The sequence below is a fragment of the Rhinoderma darwinii genome, assembly GCF_050947455.1.
Source record: "Rhinoderma darwinii isolate aRhiDar2 chromosome 4 unlocalized genomic scaffold, aRhiDar2.hap1 SUPER_4_unloc_10, whole genome shotgun sequence".
Lineage (NCBI taxonomy): Eukaryota > Metazoa > Chordata > Amphibia > Anura > Rhinodermatidae > Rhinoderma > Rhinoderma darwinii.
The window spans coordinates 75528-94622 of record NW_027461754.1 but is presented as its reverse complement, the minus strand read 5'-3'; the positions used below and the strand labels follow the sequence as shown (position 1 = coordinate 94622).

The 19095-nt window shown below is 45.5% G+C and overlaps 17 non-coding genes across 17 annotated transcripts; 10 read left to right on the top strand and 7 right to left on the bottom strand.

Annotated features, from left to right (window-relative positions):
• Window positions 1-684: 684 nt before the first annotated feature.
• On the top strand, window positions 685-770 carry TRNAY-GUA (transfer RNA tyrosine (anticodon GUA)). Its single transcript is given in 2 exon segments — window positions 685-721; window positions 735-770. It is a non-coding gene; the product is annotated as a tRNA-Tyr (tRNA).
• Window positions 771-1337: 567 nt separating this feature from the next.
• On the bottom strand, window positions 1338-1411 carry TRNAN-GUU (transfer RNA asparagine (anticodon GUU)). The gene has a single exon. It is a non-coding gene; the product is annotated as a tRNA-Asn (tRNA).
• A 1038-nt stretch (window positions 1412-2449) lies between these two features.
• TRNAY-GUA (transfer RNA tyrosine (anticodon GUA)) lies at window positions 2450-2535 on the top strand. The gene is given in 2 exon segments: window positions 2450-2486; window positions 2500-2535. It is a non-coding gene; the product is annotated as a tRNA-Tyr (tRNA).
• Window positions 2536-3102: 567 nt separating this feature from the next.
• Window positions 3103-3176, bottom strand: TRNAN-GUU (transfer RNA asparagine (anticodon GUU)). The gene has a single exon. It is a non-coding gene; the product is annotated as a tRNA-Asn (tRNA).
• Window positions 3177-4214: 1038 nt separating this feature from the next.
• Window positions 4215-4300, top strand: TRNAY-GUA (transfer RNA tyrosine (anticodon GUA)). The gene is given in 2 exon segments: window positions 4215-4251; window positions 4265-4300. It is a non-coding gene; the product is annotated as a tRNA-Tyr (tRNA).
• A 1678-nt stretch (window positions 4301-5978) lies between these two features.
• On the top strand, window positions 5979-6064 carry TRNAY-GUA (transfer RNA tyrosine (anticodon GUA)). Its single transcript is given in 2 exon segments — window positions 5979-6015; window positions 6029-6064. It is a non-coding gene; the product is annotated as a tRNA-Tyr (tRNA).
• Window positions 6065-6631: 567 nt separating this feature from the next.
• Window positions 6632-6705, bottom strand: TRNAN-GUU (transfer RNA asparagine (anticodon GUU)). The gene has a single exon. It is a non-coding gene; the product is annotated as a tRNA-Asn (tRNA).
• Window positions 6706-8394: 1689 nt separating this feature from the next.
• Window positions 8395-8468, bottom strand: TRNAN-GUU (transfer RNA asparagine (anticodon GUU)). Its single transcript has one exon. It is a non-coding gene; the product is annotated as a tRNA-Asn (tRNA).
• Window positions 8469-9504: 1036 nt separating this feature from the next.
• On the top strand, window positions 9505-9590 carry TRNAY-GUA (transfer RNA tyrosine (anticodon GUA)). The gene is given in 2 exon segments: window positions 9505-9541; window positions 9555-9590. It is a non-coding gene; the product is annotated as a tRNA-Tyr (tRNA).
• Window positions 9591-10157: 567 nt separating this feature from the next.
• Window positions 10158-10231, bottom strand: TRNAN-GUU (transfer RNA asparagine (anticodon GUU)). The gene has a single exon. It is a non-coding gene; the product is annotated as a tRNA-Asn (tRNA).
• A 1037-nt stretch (window positions 10232-11268) lies between these two features.
• Window positions 11269-11354, top strand: TRNAY-GUA (transfer RNA tyrosine (anticodon GUA)). Its single transcript is given in 2 exon segments — window positions 11269-11305; window positions 11319-11354. It is a non-coding gene; the product is annotated as a tRNA-Tyr (tRNA).
• Window positions 11355-13025: 1671 nt separating this feature from the next.
• TRNAY-GUA (transfer RNA tyrosine (anticodon GUA)) lies at window positions 13026-13111 on the top strand. The gene is given in 2 exon segments: window positions 13026-13062; window positions 13076-13111. It is a non-coding gene; the product is annotated as a tRNA-Tyr (tRNA).
• Window positions 13112-13678: 567 nt separating this feature from the next.
• TRNAN-GUU (transfer RNA asparagine (anticodon GUU)) lies at window positions 13679-13752 on the bottom strand. Its single transcript has one exon. It is a non-coding gene; the product is annotated as a tRNA-Asn (tRNA).
• Window positions 13753-14777: 1025 nt separating this feature from the next.
• TRNAY-GUA (transfer RNA tyrosine (anticodon GUA)) lies at window positions 14778-14863 on the top strand. Its single transcript is given in 2 exon segments — window positions 14778-14814; window positions 14828-14863. It is a non-coding gene; the product is annotated as a tRNA-Tyr (tRNA).
• Window positions 14864-15429: 566 nt separating this feature from the next.
• TRNAN-GUU (transfer RNA asparagine (anticodon GUU)) lies at window positions 15430-15503 on the bottom strand. The gene has a single exon. It is a non-coding gene; the product is annotated as a tRNA-Asn (tRNA).
• Window positions 15504-16533: 1030 nt separating this feature from the next.
• TRNAY-GUA (transfer RNA tyrosine (anticodon GUA)) lies at window positions 16534-16619 on the top strand. The gene is given in 2 exon segments: window positions 16534-16570; window positions 16584-16619. It is a non-coding gene; the product is annotated as a tRNA-Tyr (tRNA).
• Window positions 16620-18296: 1677 nt separating this feature from the next.
• TRNAY-GUA (transfer RNA tyrosine (anticodon GUA)) lies at window positions 18297-18382 on the top strand. Its single transcript is given in 2 exon segments — window positions 18297-18333; window positions 18347-18382. It is a non-coding gene; the product is annotated as a tRNA-Tyr (tRNA).
• The last annotated feature ends 713 nt before the right edge of the window (window positions 18383-19095 follow it).

The window sequence follows — 19095 nt, the reverse complement described above, 5'->3', positions numbered from 1 at the left end:
TTGGCCATTATCCCCGGTCGGAATCACATGTTTTTCTCGTAAAAATAGAATAGAGACCCCCGATCCCTGACCATCTCATTTTCACGACCTTCAGACTATGCTTTTTATACACGCAACCTCCCAGTTTCTCATGCCACATGTTTTCGCCTTTGCAACAAAGTGGCACAGGCAAAGGCTTTTGGGCCCACAACCAAATGGGCCATTGGATCTAGACCATCTTTTCTACGTTGCGACTTTCTTATTTAAATCATTCTGATTTCTTTTCTCTTCCCACAATTCTTCACTCTGTACACTAACGACTCACCTATACTTTTACACCACCCGGCACCCTGTAAGCTCCACGCTCCTTCTGCTTTTACGGGAGAAAGACATCCACACAAAAAAAAAAAAAAAAAAAAAAAGCTTAAAGCTACAGGTTGAAAAGTATGTGATGATCACAATTGTGGTGAATCAGGCACCCCAACATGGAAACCAGCATGGACCCCAACATGGACTGCCAGAAGGGGGATTAGCTCAAATGGTAGAGCGCTCGCTTAGCATGCGAGAGGTAACGGGATCGACGCCCGTATTCTCCAAAGTTTTGGTTTGCCGAGTTTTTCAAAGAGCGGGACAATTCTCCTCTGTTTCCCTACTCATGTAACTCATTTGCAAGCTTAGGAAGCACCCGACAACCAGCTCGGCAAGCCTTCGATAGCTCAGCTGGTAGAGCGGAGGACTGTAGTAGAAAATCAGCAATCCTTAGGTCGCTGGTTCAATTCCGGCTCGAAGGAACTTTTGTTAGTCTCATAGATGATGTTTCAACCTGTCGACAAATGCTCTCCCGGTGCCCTCGTCTTCTATCTATTTTCAGAGGGGTCTCTTGTTTGTGTTGGGTATTTGAAATGGGCATCCGACCGAAACTCTCAGTTGAGAGCCACAGTAGGACTTTCTGTAACTCTGACATGCAACTGAAACAAAAAGAGGGTACAATCATCCCTGGGTGGGCTTGAACCACCAACCTTTTGGTTATCAGACAAAAAAAAGTTTTCACAACCTTCAAGCTTTGCTTGAACCTCCCAGTTTCTCATGTCATGTGTCATCTTCTTTGAAACAGAGTGGCGCATGGAAAGACATTTAGGCCCACAACCAAAGAGGGCCAAAGGCTCTGGACCATTCTTTCTACATTGCAACTATGTCATCCAAATCACTGGGATTTTTTTCTCTTCTCAAAATTTTTCACACTGTACATGTTGAAATGGTCTTACAACCGGTGCCCTCCTCTTCTGGCCGAAACTTTAAGTTGAGAGGCACCATAGGATTTTCTGTAACATGCAACTGAGACAAAAAGAGGACACTGCCGTCCCTGGGTGGGCTTGAACCACCAACCTTCCGGTTAACAGCCGAACGCGCTAACCAATTGCGCCACAGAGACAACCACGCTCCCCCACTTTGATTAAAGTCGTAAAAAAGCCACAACATGGTAAATGGAGTATGTTTCTTAGAGGACCTTCTGATCAACACAATAAAAAGAAGAGAATGATAAAACATAACAACTGCGTGGAACTACAGCCGCCAACAAATGGACAATTGCAACACAGAGATGGCCTCCACATTAGCGTCTTAACAACAGTCAGCGGGTAATAGGCTACCCCTCTCTTTTGGAGGTATGGCAGCAGAGTGGCGCAGCGGAAGCGTGCTGGGCCCATAACCCAGAGGTCGATGGATCGAAACCATCCTCTGCTAAGTGCTCTCTTTTACTCACGCCCCCTGTTACAATTTGGCCATTATCCCCGGTCGGAATCACATGTTTTTCTCGTAAAAATAGAATAGAGACCCCCGATCCCTGACCATCTCATTTTCACGACCTTCAGACTATGCTTTTTATACACGCAACCTCCCAGTTTCTCATGCCACATGTTTTCGCCTTTGCAACAAAGTGGCACAGGCAAAGGCTTTTGGGCCCACAACCAAATGGGCCATTGGATCTAGACCATCTTTTCTACGTTGCGACTTTCTTATTTAAATCATTCTGATTTCTTTTCTCTTCCCACAATTCTTCACTCTGTACACTAACGACTCACCTATACTTTTACACCACCCGGCACCCTGTAAGCTCCACGCTCCTTCTGCTTTTACGGGAGAAAGACATCCACACTTAAAAAAAAAACATAAAAAAAAAAAAAAAAACCTTAAAGCTACAGGTTGAAAAGTATGTGATGATCACAATTGTGGTGAATCAGGCACCCCAACATGGAAACCAGCATGGACCCCAACATGGACTGCCAGAAGGGGGATTAGCTCAAATGGTAGAGCGCTCGCTTAGCATGCGAGAGGTAACGGGATCGACGCCCGTATTCTCCAAAGTTTTGGTTTGCCGAGTTTTTCAAAGAGCGGGACAATTCTCCTCTGTTTCCCTACTCATGTAACTCATTTGCAAGCTTAGGAAGCACCCGACAACCAGCTCGGCAAGCCTTCGATAGCTCAGCTGGTAGAGCGGAGGACTGTAGTAGAAAATCAGCAATCCTTAGGTCGCTGGTTCAATTCCGGCTCGAAGGAACTTTTGTTAGTCTCATAGATGATGTTTCAACCTGTCGACAAATGCTCTCCCGGTGCCCTCGTCTTCTATCTATTTTCAGAGGGGTCTCTTGTTTGTGTTGGGTATTTGAAATGGGCATCCGACCGAAACTCTCAGTTGAGAGCCACAGTAGGACTTTCTGTAACTCTGACATGCAACTGAAACAAAAAGAGGGTACAATCATCCCTGGGTGGGCTTGAACCACCAACCTTTTGGTTATCAGACAAAAAAAAGTTTTCACAACCTTCAAGCTTTGCTTGAACCTCCCAGTTTCTCATGTCATGTGTCATCTTCTTTGAAACAGAGTGGCGCATGGAAAGACATTTAGGCCCACAACCAAAGAGGGCCAAAGGCTCTGGACCATTCTTTCTACATTGCAACTATGTCATCCAAATCACTGGGATTTTTTTCTCTTCTCAAAATTTTTCACACTGTACATGTTGAAATGGTCTTACAACCGGTGCCCTCCTCTTCTGGCCGAAACTTTAAGTTGAGAGGCACCATAGGATTTTCTGTAACATGCAACTGAGACAAAAAGAGGACACTGCCGTCCCTGGGTGGGCTTGAACCACCAACCTTCCGGTTAACAGCCGAACGCGCTAACCAATTGCGCCACAGAGACAACCACGCTCCCCCACTTTGATTAAAGTCGTAAAAAAGCCACAACATGGTAAATGGAGTATGTTTCTTAGAGGACCTTCTGATCAACACAATAAAAAGAAGAGAATGATAAAACATAACAACTGCGTGGAACTACAGCCGCCAACAAATGGACAATTGCAACACAGAGATGGCCTCCACATTAGCGTCTTAACAACAGTCAGCGGGTAATAGGCTACCCCTCTCTTTTGGAGGTATGGCAGCAGAGTGGCGCAGCGGAAGCGTGCTGGGCCCATAACCCAGAGGTCGATGGATCGAAACCATCCTCTGCTAAGTGCTCTCTTTTACTCACGCCCCCTGTTACAATTTGGCCATTATCCCCGGTCGGAATCACATGTTTTTCTCGTAAAAATAGAATAGAGACCCCCGATCCCTGACCATCTCATTTTCACGACCTTCAGACTATGCTTTTTATACACGCAACCTCCCAGTTTCTCATGCCACATGTTTTCGCCTTTGCAACAAAGTGGCACAGGCAAAGGCTTTTGGGCCCACAACCAAATGGGCCATTGGATCTAGACCATCTTTTCTACGTTGCGACTTTCTTATTTAAATCATTCTGATTTCTTTTCTCTTCCCACAATTCTTCACTCTGTACACTAACGACTCACCTATACTTTTACACCACCCGGCACCCTGTAAGCTCCACGCTCCTTCTGCTTTTACGGGAGAAAGACATCCACACTTAAAAAAAAAACATAAAAAAAAAAAAAAAAACCTTAAAGCTACAGGTTGAAAAGTATGTGATGATCACAATTGTGGTGAATCAGGCACCCCAACATGGAAACCAGCATGGACCCCAACATGGACTGCCAGAAGGGGGATTAGCTCAAATGGTAGAGCGCTCGCTTAGCATGCGAGAGGTAACGGGATCGACGCCCGTATTCTCCAAAGTTTTGGTTTGCCGAGTTTTTCAAAGAGCGGGACAATTCTCCTCTGTTTCCCTACTCATGTAACTCATTTGCAAGCTTAGGAAGCACCCGACAACCAGCTCGGCAAGCCTTCGATAGCTCAGCTGGTAGAGCGGAGGACTGTAGTAGAAAATCAGCAATCCTTAGGTCGCTGGTTCAATTCCGGCTCGAAGGAACTTTTGTTAGTCTCATAGATGATGTTTCAACCTGTCGACAAATGCTCTCCCGGTGCCCTCGTCTTCTATCTATTTTCAGAGGGGTCTCTTGTTTGTGTTGGGTATTTGAAATGGGCATCCGACCGAAACTCTCAGTTGAGAGCCACAGTAGGACTTTCTGTAACTCTGACATGCAACTGAAACAAAAAGAGGGTACAATCATCCCTGGGTGGGCTTGAACCACCAACCTTTTGGTTATCAGACAAAAAAAAGTTTTCACAACCTTCAAGCTTTGCTTGAACCTCCCAGTTTCTCATGTCATGTGTCATCTTCTTTGAAACAGAGTGGCGCATGGAAAGACATTTAGGCCCACAACCAAAGAGGGCCAAAGGCTCTGGACCATTCTTTCTACATTGCAACTATGTCATCCAAATCACTGGGATTTTTTTCTCTTCTCAAAATTTTTCACACTGTACATGTTGAAATGGTCTTACAACCGGTGCCCTCCTCTTCTGGCCGAAACTTTAAGTTGAGAGGCACCATAGGATTTTCTGTAACATGCAACTGAGACAAAAAGAGGACACTGCCGTCCCTGGTGGGCTTGAACCACCAACCTTCCGGTTAACAGCCGAACGCGCTAACCAATTGCGCCACAGAGACAACCACGCTCCCCCACTTTGATTAAAGTCGTAAAAAAGCCACAACATGGTAAATGGAGTATGTTTCTTAGAGGACCTTCTGATCAACACAATAAAAAGAAGAGAATGATAAAACATAACAACTGCGTGGAACTACAGCCGCCAACAAATGGACAATTGCAACACAGAGATGGCCTCCACATTAGCGTCTTAACAACAGTCAGCGGGTAATAGGCTACCCCTCTCTTTTGGAGGTATGGCAGCAGAGTGGCGCAGCGGAAGCGTGCTGGGCCCATAACCCAGAGGTCGATGGATCGAAACCATCCTCTGCTAAGTGCTCTCTTTTACTCACGCCCCCTGTTACAATTTGGCCATTATCCCCGGTCGGAATCACATGTTTTTCTCGTAAAAATAGAATAGAGACCCCCGATCCCTGACCATCTCATTTTCACGACCTTCAGACTATGCTTTTTATACACGCAACCTCCCAGTTTCTCATGCCACATGTTTTCGCCTTTGCAACAAAGTGGCACAGGCAAAGGCTTTTGGGCCCACAACCAAATGGGCCATTGGATCTAGACCATCTTTTCTACGTTGCGACTTTCTTATTTAAATCATTCTGATTTCTTTTCTCTTCCCACAATTCTTCACTCTGTACACTAACGACTCACCTATACTTTTACACCACCCGGCACCCTGTAAGCTCCACGCTCCTTCTGCTTTTACGGGAGAAAGACATCCACACTTAAAAAAAAAACATAAAAAAAAAAAAAAAAACCTTAAAGCTACAGGTTGAAAAGTATGTGATGATCACAATTGTGGTGAATCAGGCACCCCAACATGGAAACCAGCATGGACCCCAACATGGACTGCCAGAAGGGGGATTAGCTCAAATGGTAGAGCGCTCGCTTAGCATGCGAGAGGTAACGGGATCGACGCCCGTATTCTCCAAAGTTTTGGTTTGCCGAGTTTTTCAAAGAGCGGGACAATTCTCCTCTGTTTCCCTACTCATGTAACTCATTTGCAAGCTTAGGAAGCACCCGACAACCAGCTCGGCAAGCCTTCGATAGCTCAGCTGGTAGAGCGGAGGACTGTAGTAGAAAATCAGCAATCCTTAGGTCGCTGGTTCAATTCCGGCTCGAAGGAACTTTTGTTAGTCTCATAGATGATGTTTCAACCTGTCGACAAATGCTCTCCCGGTGCCCTCGTCTTCTATCTATTTTCAGAGGGGTCTCTTGTTTGTGTTGGGTATTTGAAATGGGCATCCGACCGAAACTCTCAGTTGAGAGCCACAGTAGGACTTTCTGTAACTCTGACATGCAACTGAAACAAAAAGAGGGTACAATCATCCCTGGGTGGGCTTGAACCACCAACCTTTTGGTTATCAGACAAAAAAAAGTTTTCACAACCTTCAAGCTTTGCTTGAACCTCCCAGTTTCTCATGTCATGTGTCATCTTCTTTGAAACAGAGTGGCGCATGGAAAGACATTTAGGCCCACAACCAAAGAGGGCCAAAGGCTCTGGACCATTCTTTCTACATTGCAACTATGTCATCCAAATCACTGGGATTTTTTTCTCTTCTCAAAATTTTTCACACTGTACATGTTGAAATGGTCTTACAACCGGTGCCCTCCTCTTCTGGCCGAAACTTTAAGTTGAGAGGCACCATAGGATTTTCTGTAACATGCAACTGAGACAAAAAGAGGACACTGCCGTCCCTGGGTGGGCTTGAACCACCAACCTTCCGGTTAACAGCCGAACGCGCTAACCAATTGCGCCACAGAGACAACCACGCTCCCCCACTTTGATTAAAGTCGTAAAAAAGCCACAACATGGTAAATGGAGTATGTTTCTTAGAGGACCTTCTGATCAACACAATAAAAAGAAGAGAATGATAAAACATAACAACTGCGTGGAACTACAGCCGCCAACAAATGGACAATTGCAACACAGAGATGGCCTCCACATTAGCGTCTTAACAACAGTCAGCGGGTAATAGGCTACCCCTCTCTTTTGGAGGTATGGCAGCAGAGTGGCGCAGCGGAAGCGTGCTGGGCCCATAACCCAGAGGTCGATGGATCGAAACCATCCTCTGCTAAGTGCTCTCTTTTACTCACGCCCCCTGTTACAATTTGGCCATTATCCCCGGTCGGAATCACATGTTTTTCTCGTAAAAATAGAATAGAGACCCCCGATCCCTGACCATCTCATTTTCACGACCTTCAGACTATGCTTTTTATACACGCAACCTCCCAGTTTCTCATGCCACATGTTTTCGCCTTTGCAACAAAGTGGCACAGGCAAAGGCTTTTGGGCCCACAACCAAATGGGCCATTGGATCTAGACCATCTTTTCTACGTTGCGACTTTCTTATTTAAATCATTCTGATTTCTTTTCTCTTCCCACAATTCTTCACTCTGTACACTAACGACTCACCTATACTTTTACACCACCCGGCACCCTGTAAGCTCCACGCTCCTTCTGCTTTTACGGGAGAAAGACATCCACACTTAAAAAAAAACATAAAAAAAAAAAAAAAACCTTAAAGCTACAGGTTGAAAAGTATGTGATGATCACAATTGTGGTGAATCAGGCACCCCAACATGGAAACCAGCATGGACCCCAATATGGACTGCCAGAAGGGGGATTAGCTCAAATGGTAGAGCGCTCGCTTAGCATGCGAGAGGTAACGGGATCGACGCCCGTATTCTCCAAAGTTTTGGTTTGCCGAGTTTTTCAAAGAGCGGGACAATTCTCCTCTGTTTCCCTACTCATGTAACTCATTTGCAAGCTTAGGAAGCACCCGACAACCAGCTCGGCAATCCTTCGATAGCTCAGCTTGTAGAGCGGAGGACTGTAGTAGAAAATCAGCAATCCTTAGGTCGCTGGTTCAATTCCGGCTCGAAGGAACTTTTGTTAGTCTCATAGATGATGTTTCAACCTGTCGACAAATGCTCTCCCGGTGCCCTCGTCTTCTATCTATTTTCAGAGGGGTCTCTTGTTTGTGTTGGGTATTTGAAATGGGCATCCGACCGAAACTCTCAGTTGAGAGCCACAGTAGGACTTTCTGTAACTCTGACATGCAACTGAAACAAAAAGAGGGTACAATCATCCCTGGGTGGGCTTGAACCACCAACCTTTTGGTTATCAGACAAAAAAAAGTTTTCACAACCTTCAAGCTTTGCTTGAACCTCCCAGTTTCTCATGTCATGTGTCATCTTCTTTGAAACAGAGTGGCGCATGGAAAGACATTTAGGCCCACAACCAAAGAGGGCCAAAGGCTCTGGACCATTCTTTCTACATTGCAACTATGTCATCCAAATCACTGGGATTTTTTTCTCTTCTCAAAATTTTTCACACTGTACATGTTGAAATGGTCTTACAACCGGTGCCCTCCTCTTCTGGCCGAAACTTTAAGTTGAGAGGCACCATAGGATTTTCTGTAACATGCAACTGAAACAAAAAGAGGACACTGCCGTCCCTGGGTGGGCTTGAACCACCAACCTTCCGGTTAACAGCCGAACGCGCTAACCAATTGCGCCACAGAGACAACCACGCTCCCCCACTTTGATTAAAGTCGTAAAAAAGCCACAACATGGTAAATGGAGTATGTTTCTTAGAGGACCTTCTGATCAACACAATAAAAAGAAGAGAATGATAAAACATAACAACTGCGTGGAACTACAGCCGCCAACAAATGGACAATTGCAACACAGAGATGGCCTCCACATTAGCGTCTTAACAACAGTCAGCGGGTAATAGGCTACCCCTCTCTTTTGGAGGTATGGCAGCAGAGTGGCGCAGCGGAAGCGTGCTGGGCCCATAACCCAGAGGTCGATGGATCGAAACCATCCTCTGCTAAGTGCTCTCTTTTACTCACGCCCCCTGTTACAATTTGGCCATTATCCCCGGTCGGAATCACATGTTTTTCTCGTAAAAATAGAATAGAGACCCCCGATCCCTGACCATCTCATTTTCACGACCTTCAGACTATGCTTTTTATACACGCAACCTCCCAGTTTCTCATGCCACATGTTTTCGCCTTTGCAACAAAGTGGCACAGGCAAAGGCTTTTGGGCCCACAACCAAATGGGCCATTGGATCTAGACCATCTTTTCTACGTTGCGACTTTCTTATTTAAATCATTCTGATTTCTTTTCTCTTCCCACAATTCTTCACTCTGTACACTAACGACTCACCTATACTTTTACACCACCCGGCACCCTGTAAGCTCCACGCTCCTTCTGCTTTTACGGGAGAAAGACATCCACACTTAAAAAAAAACAAAAAAAACAAAAAAAAAGCTTAAAGCTACAGGTTGAAAAGTATGTGATGATCACAATTGTGGTGAATCAGGCACCCCAACATGGAAACCAGCATGGACCCCAACATGGACTGCCAGAAGGGGGATTAGCTCAAATGGTAGAGCGCTCGCTTAGCATGCGAGAGGTAACGGGATCGACGCCCGTATTCTCCAAAGTTTTGGTTTTCCGAGTTTTTCAAAGAGCGGGACAATTCTCCTCTGTTTCCCTACTCATGTAACTCATTTGCAAGCTTAGGAAGCACCCGATAACCAGCTCGGCAAGCCTTCGATAGCTCAGCTGGTAGAGCGGAGGACTGTAGTAGAAAATCAGCAATCCTTAGGTCGCTGGTTCAATTCCGGCTCGAAGGAACTTTTGTTAGTCTCATAGATGATGTTTCAACCTGTCGACAAATGCTCTCCCGGTGCCCTCGTCTTCTATCTATTTTCAGAGGGGTCTCTTGTTTGTGTTGGGTATTTGAAATGGGCATCCGACCGAAACTCTCAGTTGAGAGCCACAGTAGGACTTTCTGTAACTCTGACATGCAACTGAAACAAAAAGAGGGTACAATCATCCCTGGGTGGGCTTGAACCACCAACCTTTTGGTTATCAGACAAAAAAAAGTTTTCACAACCTTCAAGCTTTGCTTGAACCTCCCAGTTTCTCATGTCATGTGTCATCTTCTTTGAAACAGAGTGGCGCATGGAAAGACATTTAGGCCCACAACCAAAGAGGGCCAAAGGCTCTGGACCATTCTTTCTACATTGCAACTATGTCATCCAAATCACTGGGATTTTTTTCTCTTCTCAAAATTTTTCACACTGTACATGTTGAAATGGTCTTACAACCGGTGCCCTCCTCTTCTGGCCGAAACTTTAAGTTGAGAGGCACCATAGGATTTTCTGTAACATGCAACTGAAACAAAAAGAGGACACTGCCGTCCCTGGGTGGGCTTGAACCACCAACCTTCCGGTTAACAGCCGAACGCGCTAACCAATTGCGCCACAGAGACAACCACGCTCCCCCACTTTGATTAAAGTCGTAAAAAAGCCACAACATGGTAAATGGAGTATGTTTCTTAGAGGACCTTCTGATCAACACAATAAAAAGAAGAGAATGATAAAACATAACAACTGCGTGGAACTACAGCCGCCAACAAATGGACAATTGCAACACAGAGATGGCCTCCACATTAGCGTCTTAACAACAGTCAGCGGGTAATAGGCTACCCCTCTCTTTTGGAGGTATGGCAGCAGAGTGGCGCAGCGGAAGCGTGCTGGGCCCATAACCCAGAGGTCGATGGATCGAAACCATCCTCTGCTAAGTGCTCTCTTTTACTCACGCCCCCTGTTACAATTTGGCCATTATCCCCGGTCGGAATCACATGTTTTTCTCGTAAAAATAGAATAGAGACCCCCGATCCCTGACCATCTCATTTTCACGACCTTCAGACTATGCTTTTTATACACGCAACCTCCCAGTTTCTCATGCCACATGTTTTCGCCTTTGCAACAAAGTGGCACAGGCAAAGGCTTTTGGGCCCACAACCAAATGGGCCATTGGATCTAGACCATCTTTTCTACGTTGCGACTTTCTTATTTAAATCATTCTGATTTATTTTCTCTTCCCACAATTCTTCACTCTGTACACTAACGACTCACCTATACTTTTACACCACCCGGCACCCTGTAAGCTCCACGCTCCTTCTGCTTTTACAGGAGAAAGACATCCACACTTAAAAAAAAAACATAAAAAAAAAAAAAAAACCTTAAAGCTACAGGTTGAAAAGTATGTGATGATCACAATTGTGGTGAATCAGGCACCCCAACATGGAAACCAGCATGGACCCCAACATGGACTGCCAGAAGGGGGATTAGCTCAAATGGTAGAGCGCTCGCTTAGCATGCGAGAGGTAACGGGATCGACGCCCGTATTCTCCAAAGTTTTGGTTTGCCGAGTTTTTCAAAGAGCGGGACAATTCTCCTCTGTTTCCCTACTCATGTAACTCATTTGCAAGCTTAGGAAGCACCCGACAACCAGCTCGGCAAGCCTTCGATAGCTCAGCTGGTAGAGCGGAGGACTGTAGTAGAAAATCAGCAATCCTTAGGTCGCTGGTTCAATTCCGGCTCGAAGGAACTTTTGTTAGTCTCATAGATGATGTTTCAACCTGTCGACAAATGCTCTCCCGGTGCCCTCGTCTTCTATCTATTTTCAGAGGGGTCTCTTGTTTGTGTTGGGTATTTGAAATGGGCATCCGACCGAAACTCTCAGTTGAGAGCCACAGTAGGACTTTCTGTAACTCTGACATGCAACTGAAACAAAAAGAGGGTACAATCATCCCTGGGTGGGCTTGAACCACCAACCTTTTGGTTATCAGACAAAAAAAAGTTTTCACAACCTTCAAGCTTTGCTTGAACCTCCCAGTTTCTCATGTCATGTGTCATCTTCTTTGAAACAGAGTGGCGCATGGAAAGACATTTAGGCCCACAACCAAAGAGGGCCAAAGGCTCTGGACCATTCTTTCTACATTGCAACTATGTCATCCAAATCACTGGGATTTTTTTCTCTTCTCAAAATTTTTCACACTGTACATGTTGAAATGGTCTTACAACCGGTGCCCTCCTCTTCTGGCCGAAACTTTAAGTTGAGAGGCACCATAGGATTTTCTGTAACATGCAACTGAAACAAAAAGAGGACACTGCCGTCCCTGGGTGGGCTTGAACCACCAACCTTCCGGTTAACAGCTGAACGCGCTAACCAATTGCGCCACAGAGACAACCACGCTCCCCCACTTTGATTAAAGTCGTAAAAAAGCCACAACATGGTAAATGGAGTATGTTTCTTAGAGGACCTTCTGATCAACACAATAAAAAGAAGAGAATGATAAAACATAACAACTGCGTGGAACTACAGCCGCCAACAAATGGACAATTGCAACACAGAGATGGCCTCCACATTAGCGTCTTAACAACAGTCAGCGGGTAATAGGCTACCCCTCTCTTTTGGAGGTATGGCAGCAGAGTGGCGCAGCGGAAGCGTGCTGGGCCCATAACCCAGAGGTCGATGGATCGAAACCATCCTCTGCTAAGTGCTCTCTTTTACTCACGCCCCCTGTTACAATTTGGCCATTATCCCCGGTCGGAATCACATGTTTTTCTCGTAAAAATAGAATAGAGACCCCCGATCCCTGACCATCTCATTTTCACGACCTTCAGACTATGCTTTTTATACACGCAACCTCCCAGTTTCTCATGCCACATGTTTTCGCCTTTGCAACAAAGTGGCACAGGCAAAGGCTTTTGGGCCCACAACCAAATGGGCCATTGGATCTAGACCATCTTTTCTACGTTGCGACTTTCTTATTTAAATCATTCTGATTTCTTTTCTCTTCCCACAATTCTTCACTCTGTACACTAACGACTCACCTATACTTTTACACCACCCGGCACCCTGTAAGCTCCACGCTCCTTCTGCTTTTACGGGAGAAAGACATCCACACTTAAAAAAAACAAAAAAAAAAAAACCTTAAAGCTACAGGTTGAAAAGTATGTGATGATCACAATTGTGGTGAATCAGGCACCCCAACATGGAGACCAGCATGGACCCCAACATGGACTGCCAGAAGGGGGATTAGCTCAAATGGTAGAGCGCTCGCTTAGCATGCGAGAGGTAACGGGATCGACGCCCGTATTCTCCAAAGTTTTGGTTTGCCGAGTTTTTCAAAGAGCGGGACAATTCTCCTCTGTTTCCCTACTCATGTAACTCATTTGCAAGCTTAGGAAGCACCCGACAACCAGCTCAGCAAGCCTTCGATAGCTCAGCTGGTAGAGCGGAGGACTGTAGTAGAAAATCAGCAATCCTTAGGTCGCTGGTTCAATTCCGGCTCGAAGGAACTTTTGTTAGTCTCATAGATGATGTTTCAACCTGTCGACAAATGCTCTCCCGGTGCCCTCGTCTTCTATCTATTTTCAGAGGGGTCTCTTGTTTGTGTTGGGTATTTGAAATGGGCATCCGACCGAAACTCTCAGTTGAGAGCCACAGTAGGACTTTCTGTAACTCTGACATGCAACTGAAACAAAAAGAGGGTACAATCATCCCTGGGTGGGCTTGAACCACCAACCTTTTGGTTATCAGACAAAAAAAAGTTTTCACAACCTTCAAGCTTTGCTTGAACCTCCCAGTTTCTCATGTCATGTGTCATCTTCTTTGAAACAGAGTGGCGCATGGAAAGACATTTAGGCCCACAACCAAAGAGGGCCAAAGGCTCTGGACCATTCTTTCTACATTGCAACTATGTCATCCAAATCACTGGGATTTTTTTCTCTTCTCAAAATTTTTCACACTGTACATGTTGAAATGGTCTTACAACCGATGCCCTCCTCTTCTGGCCGAAACTTTAAGTTGAGAGGCACCATAGGATTTTCTGTAACATGCAACTGAAACAAAAAGAGGACACTGCCGTCCCTGGGTGGGCTTGAACCACCAACCTTCCGGTTAACAGCCGAACGCGCTAACCAATTGCGCCACAGAGACAACCACGCTCCCCCAATTTGATTAAAGTCGTAAAAAAGCCACAACATGGTAAATGGAGTATGTTTCTTAGAGGACCTTCTGATCAACACAATAAAAAGAAGAGAATGATAAAACATAACAACTGCGTGGAACTACAGCCGCCAACAAATGGACAATTGCAACACAGAGATGGCCTCCACATTAGCGTCTTAACAACAGTCAGCGGGTAATAGGCTACCCCTCTCTTTTGAAGGTATGGCAGCAGAGTGGCGCAGCGGAAGCGTGCTGGGCCCATAACCCAGAGGTCGATGGATCGAAACCATCCTCTGCTAAGTGCTCTCTTTTACTCACGCCCCCTGTTACAATTTGGCCATTATCCCCGGTCGGAATCACATGTTTTTCTCGTAAAAATAGAATAGAGACCCCCGATCCCTGACCATCTCATTTTCACGACCTTCAGACTATGCTTTTTATACACGCAACCTCCCAGTTTCTCATGCCACATGTTTTCGCCTTTGCAACAAAGTGGCACAGGCAAAGGCTTTTGGGCCCACAACCAAATGGGCCATTGGATCTAGACCATCTTTTCTACGTTGCGACTTTCTTATTTAAATCATTCTGATTTATTTTCTCTTCCCACAATTCTTCACTCTGTACACTAACGACTCACCTATACTTTTACACCACCCGGCACCCTGTAAGCTCCACGCTCCTTCTGCTTTTACGGGAGAAAGACATCCACACTTAAAAAAAAAAAAAAAAAGCTTAAAGCTACAGGTTGAAAAGTATGTGATGATCACAATTGTGGTGAATCAGGCACCCCAACATGGAAACCAGCATGGACCCCAACATGGACTGCCAGAAGGGGGATTAGCTCAAATGGTAGAGCGCTCGCTTAGCATGCGAGAGGTAACGGGATCGACGCCCGTATTCTCCAAAGTTTTGGTTTGCCGAGTTTTTCAAAGAGCGGGACAATTCTCCTCTGTTTCCCTACTCATGTAACTCATTTGCAAGCTTAGGAAGCACCCGACAACCAGCTCGGCAAGCCTTCGATAGCTCAGCTGGTAGAGCGGAGGACTGTAGTAGAAAATCAGCAATCCTTAGGTCGCTGGTTCAATTCCGGCTCGAAGGAACTTTTGTTAGTCTCATAGATGATGTTTCAACCTGTCGACAAATGCTCTCCCGGTGCCCTCGTCTTCTATCTATTTTCAGAGGGGTCTCTTGTTTGTGTTGGGTATTTGAAATGGGCATCCGACCGAAACTCTCAGTTGAGAGCCACAGTAGGACTTTCTGTAACTCTGACATGCAACTGAAACAAAAAGAGGGTACAATCATCCCTGGGTGGGCTTGAACCACCAACCTTTTGGTTATCAGACAAAAAAAAGTTTTCACAACCTTCAAGCTTTGCTTGAACCTCCCAGTTTCTCATGTCATGTGTCATCTTCTTTGAAACAGAGTGGCGCATGGAAAGACATTTAGGCCCACAACCAAAGAGGGCCAAAGGCTCTGGACCATTCTTTCTACATTGCAACTATGTCATCCAAATCACTGGGATTTTTTTCTCTTCTCAAAATTTTTCACACTGTACATGTTGAAATGGTCTTACAACCGATGCCCTCCTCTTCTGGCCGAAACTTTAAGTTGAGAGGACCATAGGATTTTCTGTAACATGCAACTGAAACAAAAAGAGGACACTGCCGTCCCTGGGTGGGCTTGAACCACCAACCTTCCGGTTAACAGCCGAACGCGCTAACCAATTGCGCCACAGAGACAACCACGCTCCCCTGCTTTGATTAAAGTCGTAAAAAAGCCACAACATGGTAAATGGAGTATGTTTCTTAGAGGACCTTCTGATCAACACAATAAAAAGAAGAGAATGATAAAACATAACAACTGCGTGGAACTACAGCCGCCAACAAATGGACAATTGCAACACAGAGATGGCCTCCACATTAGCGTCTTAACAACAGTCAGCGGGTAATAGGCTACCCCTCTCTTTTGGAGGTATGGAAGCAGAGTGGCGCAGCGGAAGCGTGCTGGGCCCATAATCCAGAGGTCGATGGATCGAAACCATCCTCTGCTAAGTGCTCTCTTTTACTCACGCCCCCTGTTACAATTTGGCCATTATCCCCGGTCGGAATCACATGTTTTTCTCGTAAAAATAGAATAGAGACCCCCGATCCCTGACCATCTCATTTTCACGACCTTCAGACTATGCTTTTTATACACGCAACCTCCCAGTTTCTCATGCCACATGTTTTCGCCTTTGCAACAAAGTGGCACAGGCAAAGGCTTTTGGGCCCACAACCAAATGGGCCATTGGATCTAGACCATCTTTTCTACGTTGCGACTTTCTTATTTAAATCATTCTGATTTCTTTTCTCTTCCCACAATTCTTCACTCTGTACACTAACGACTCACCTATACTTTTACACCACCCGGCACCCTGTAAGCTCCACGCTCCTTCTGCTTTTACGGGAGAAAGACATCCACACTTAAAAAAAAAACAAAAAAAAAAACCTTAAAGCTACAGGTTGAAAAGTATGTGATGATCACAATTGTGGTGAATCAGGCACCCCAACATGGAAACCAGCATGGACCCCAACATGGACTGCCAGAAGGGGGATTAGCTCAAATGGTAGAGCGCTCGCTTAGCATGCGAGAGGTAACGGGATCGACGCCCGTATTCTCCAAAGTTTTGGTTTGCCGAGTTTTTCAAAGAGCGGGACAATTCTACTCTGTTTCCCTACTCATGTAACTCATTTGCAAGCTTAGGAAGCACCCGACAACCAGCTCGGCAAGCCTTCGATAGCTCAGCTGGTAGAGCGGAGGACTGTAGTAGAAAATCAGCAATCCTTAGGTCGCTGGTTCAATTCCAGCTCGAAGGAACTTTTGTTAGTCTCATAGATGATGTTTCAACCTGTCGACAAATGCTCTCCTGGTGCCCTCGTCTTCTATCTATTTTCAGAGGGGTCTCTTGTTTGTGTTGGGTATTTGAAATGGGCATCCGACCGAAACTCTCAGTTGAGAGCCACAGTAGGACTTTCTGTAACTCTGACATGCAACTGAAACAAAAAGAGGGTACAATCATCCCTGGGTGGGCTTGAACCACCAACCTTTTGGTTATCAGACAAAAAAAAGTTTTCACAACCTTCAAGCTTTGCTTGAACCTCCCAGTTTCTCATGTCATGTGTCATCTTCTTTGAAACAGAGTGGCGCATGGAAAGACATTTAGGCCCACAACCAAAGAGGGCCAAAGGCTCTGGACCATTCTTTCTACATTGCAACTATGTCATCCAAATCACTGGGATTTTTTTCTCTTCTCAAAATTTTTCACACTGTACATGTTGAAATGGTCTTACAACCGGTGCCCTCCTCTTCTGGCCGAAACTTTAAGTTGAGAGGCACCATAGGATTTTCTGTAACATGCAACTGAAACAAAAAGAGGACACTGCCGTCCCTGGGTGGGCTTGAACCACCAACCTTCCGGTTAACAGCCGAACGCGCTAACCAATTGCGCCACAGAGAGAACCACGCTCCCCCACTTTGATTAAAGTCGTAAAAAAGCCACAACATGGTAAATGGAGTATGTTTCTTAGAGGACCTTCTGATCAACACAATAAAAAGAAGAGAATGATAAAACATAACAACTGCGTGGAACTACAGCCGCCAACAAATGGACAATTGCAACACAGAGATGGCCTCCACATTAGCGTCTTAACAACAGTCAGCGGGTAATAGGCTACCCCTCTCTTTTGGAGGTATGGCAGCAGAGTGGCGCAGCGGAAGCGTGCTGGGCCCATAACCCAGAGGTCGATGGATCGAAACCATCCTCTGCTAAGTGCTCTCTTTTACTCAAGCCCCCTGTTACAATTTGGCCATTATCCCCGGTCGGAATCACATGTTTTTCTCGTAAAAATAGAATAGAGACCCCCGATCCCTGACCATCTCATTTTCACGACCTTCAGACTATGCTTTTTATACACGCAACCTCCCAGTTTCTCATGCCACATGTTTTCGCCTTTGCAACAAAGTGGCACAGGCAAACGCTTTTGGGCCCACAACCAAATGGGCCATTGGATCTAGACCATCTTTTCTACGTTGCGACTTTCTTATTTAAATCATTCTGATTTCTTTTCTCTTCCCACAATTCTTCACTCTGTACACTAACGACTCACCTATACTTTTACACTACCCGGCACCCTGTAAGCTCCACGCTCCTTCTGCTTTTACGGGAGAAAGACATCCACACTTAAAAAAAAACAAAAAAAACAAAAAAAAAGCTTAAAGCTACAGGTTGAAAAGTATGTGATGATCACAATTGTGGTGAATCAGGCACCCCAACATGGAAACCAGCATGGACCCCAACATGGACTGCCAGAAGGGGGATTAGCTCAAATGGTAGAGCGCTCGCTTAGCATGCGAGAGGTAACGGGATCGACGCCCGTATTCTCCAAAGTTTTGGTTTGCCGAGTTTTTCAAAGAGCGGGACAATTCTCCTCTGTTTCCCTACTCATGTAACTCATTTGCAAGCTTAGGAAGCACCCGACAACCAGCTCGGCAAGCCTTCGATAGCTCAGCTGGTAGAGCGGAGGACTGTAGTAGAAAATCAGCAATCCTTAGGTCGCTGGTTCAATTCCGGCTCGAAGGAACTTTTGTTAGTCTCATAGATGATGTTTCAACCTGTCGACAAATGCTCTCCCGGTGCCCTCGTCTTCTATCTATTTTCAGAGGGGTCTCTTGTTTGTGTTGGGTATTTGAAATGGGCATCCGACCGAAACTCTCAGTTGAGAGCCACAGTAGGACTTTCTGTAACTCTGACATGCAACTGAAACAAAAAGAGGGTACAATCATCCCTGGGTGGGCTTGAACCACCAACCTTTTGGTTATCAGACAAAAAAAAGTTTTCACAACCTTCAAGCTTTGCTTGAACCTCCCAGTTTCTCATGTCATGTGTCATCTTCTTTGAAACAGAGTGGCGCATGGAAAGACATTTAGGCCCACAACCAAAGAGGGCCAAAGGCTCTGGACCATTCTTTCTACATTGCAACTATGTCATCCAAATCACTGGGATTTTTTTCTCTTCTCAAAATTTTTCACACTGTACATGTTGAAATGGTCTTACAACCGGTGCCCTCCTCTTCTGGCCGAAACTTTAAGTTGAGAGGCACCATAGGATTTTCTGTAACATGCAACTGAAACAAAAAGAGGACACTGCCATCCCTGGGTGGGCTTGAACCACCAACCTTCCGGTTAACAGCCGAACGCGCTAACCAATTGCGCCACAGAGACAACCACGCTCCCCTGCTTTGATTAAAGTCGTAAAAAAGCCACAACATGGTAAATGGAGTATGTTTCTTAGAG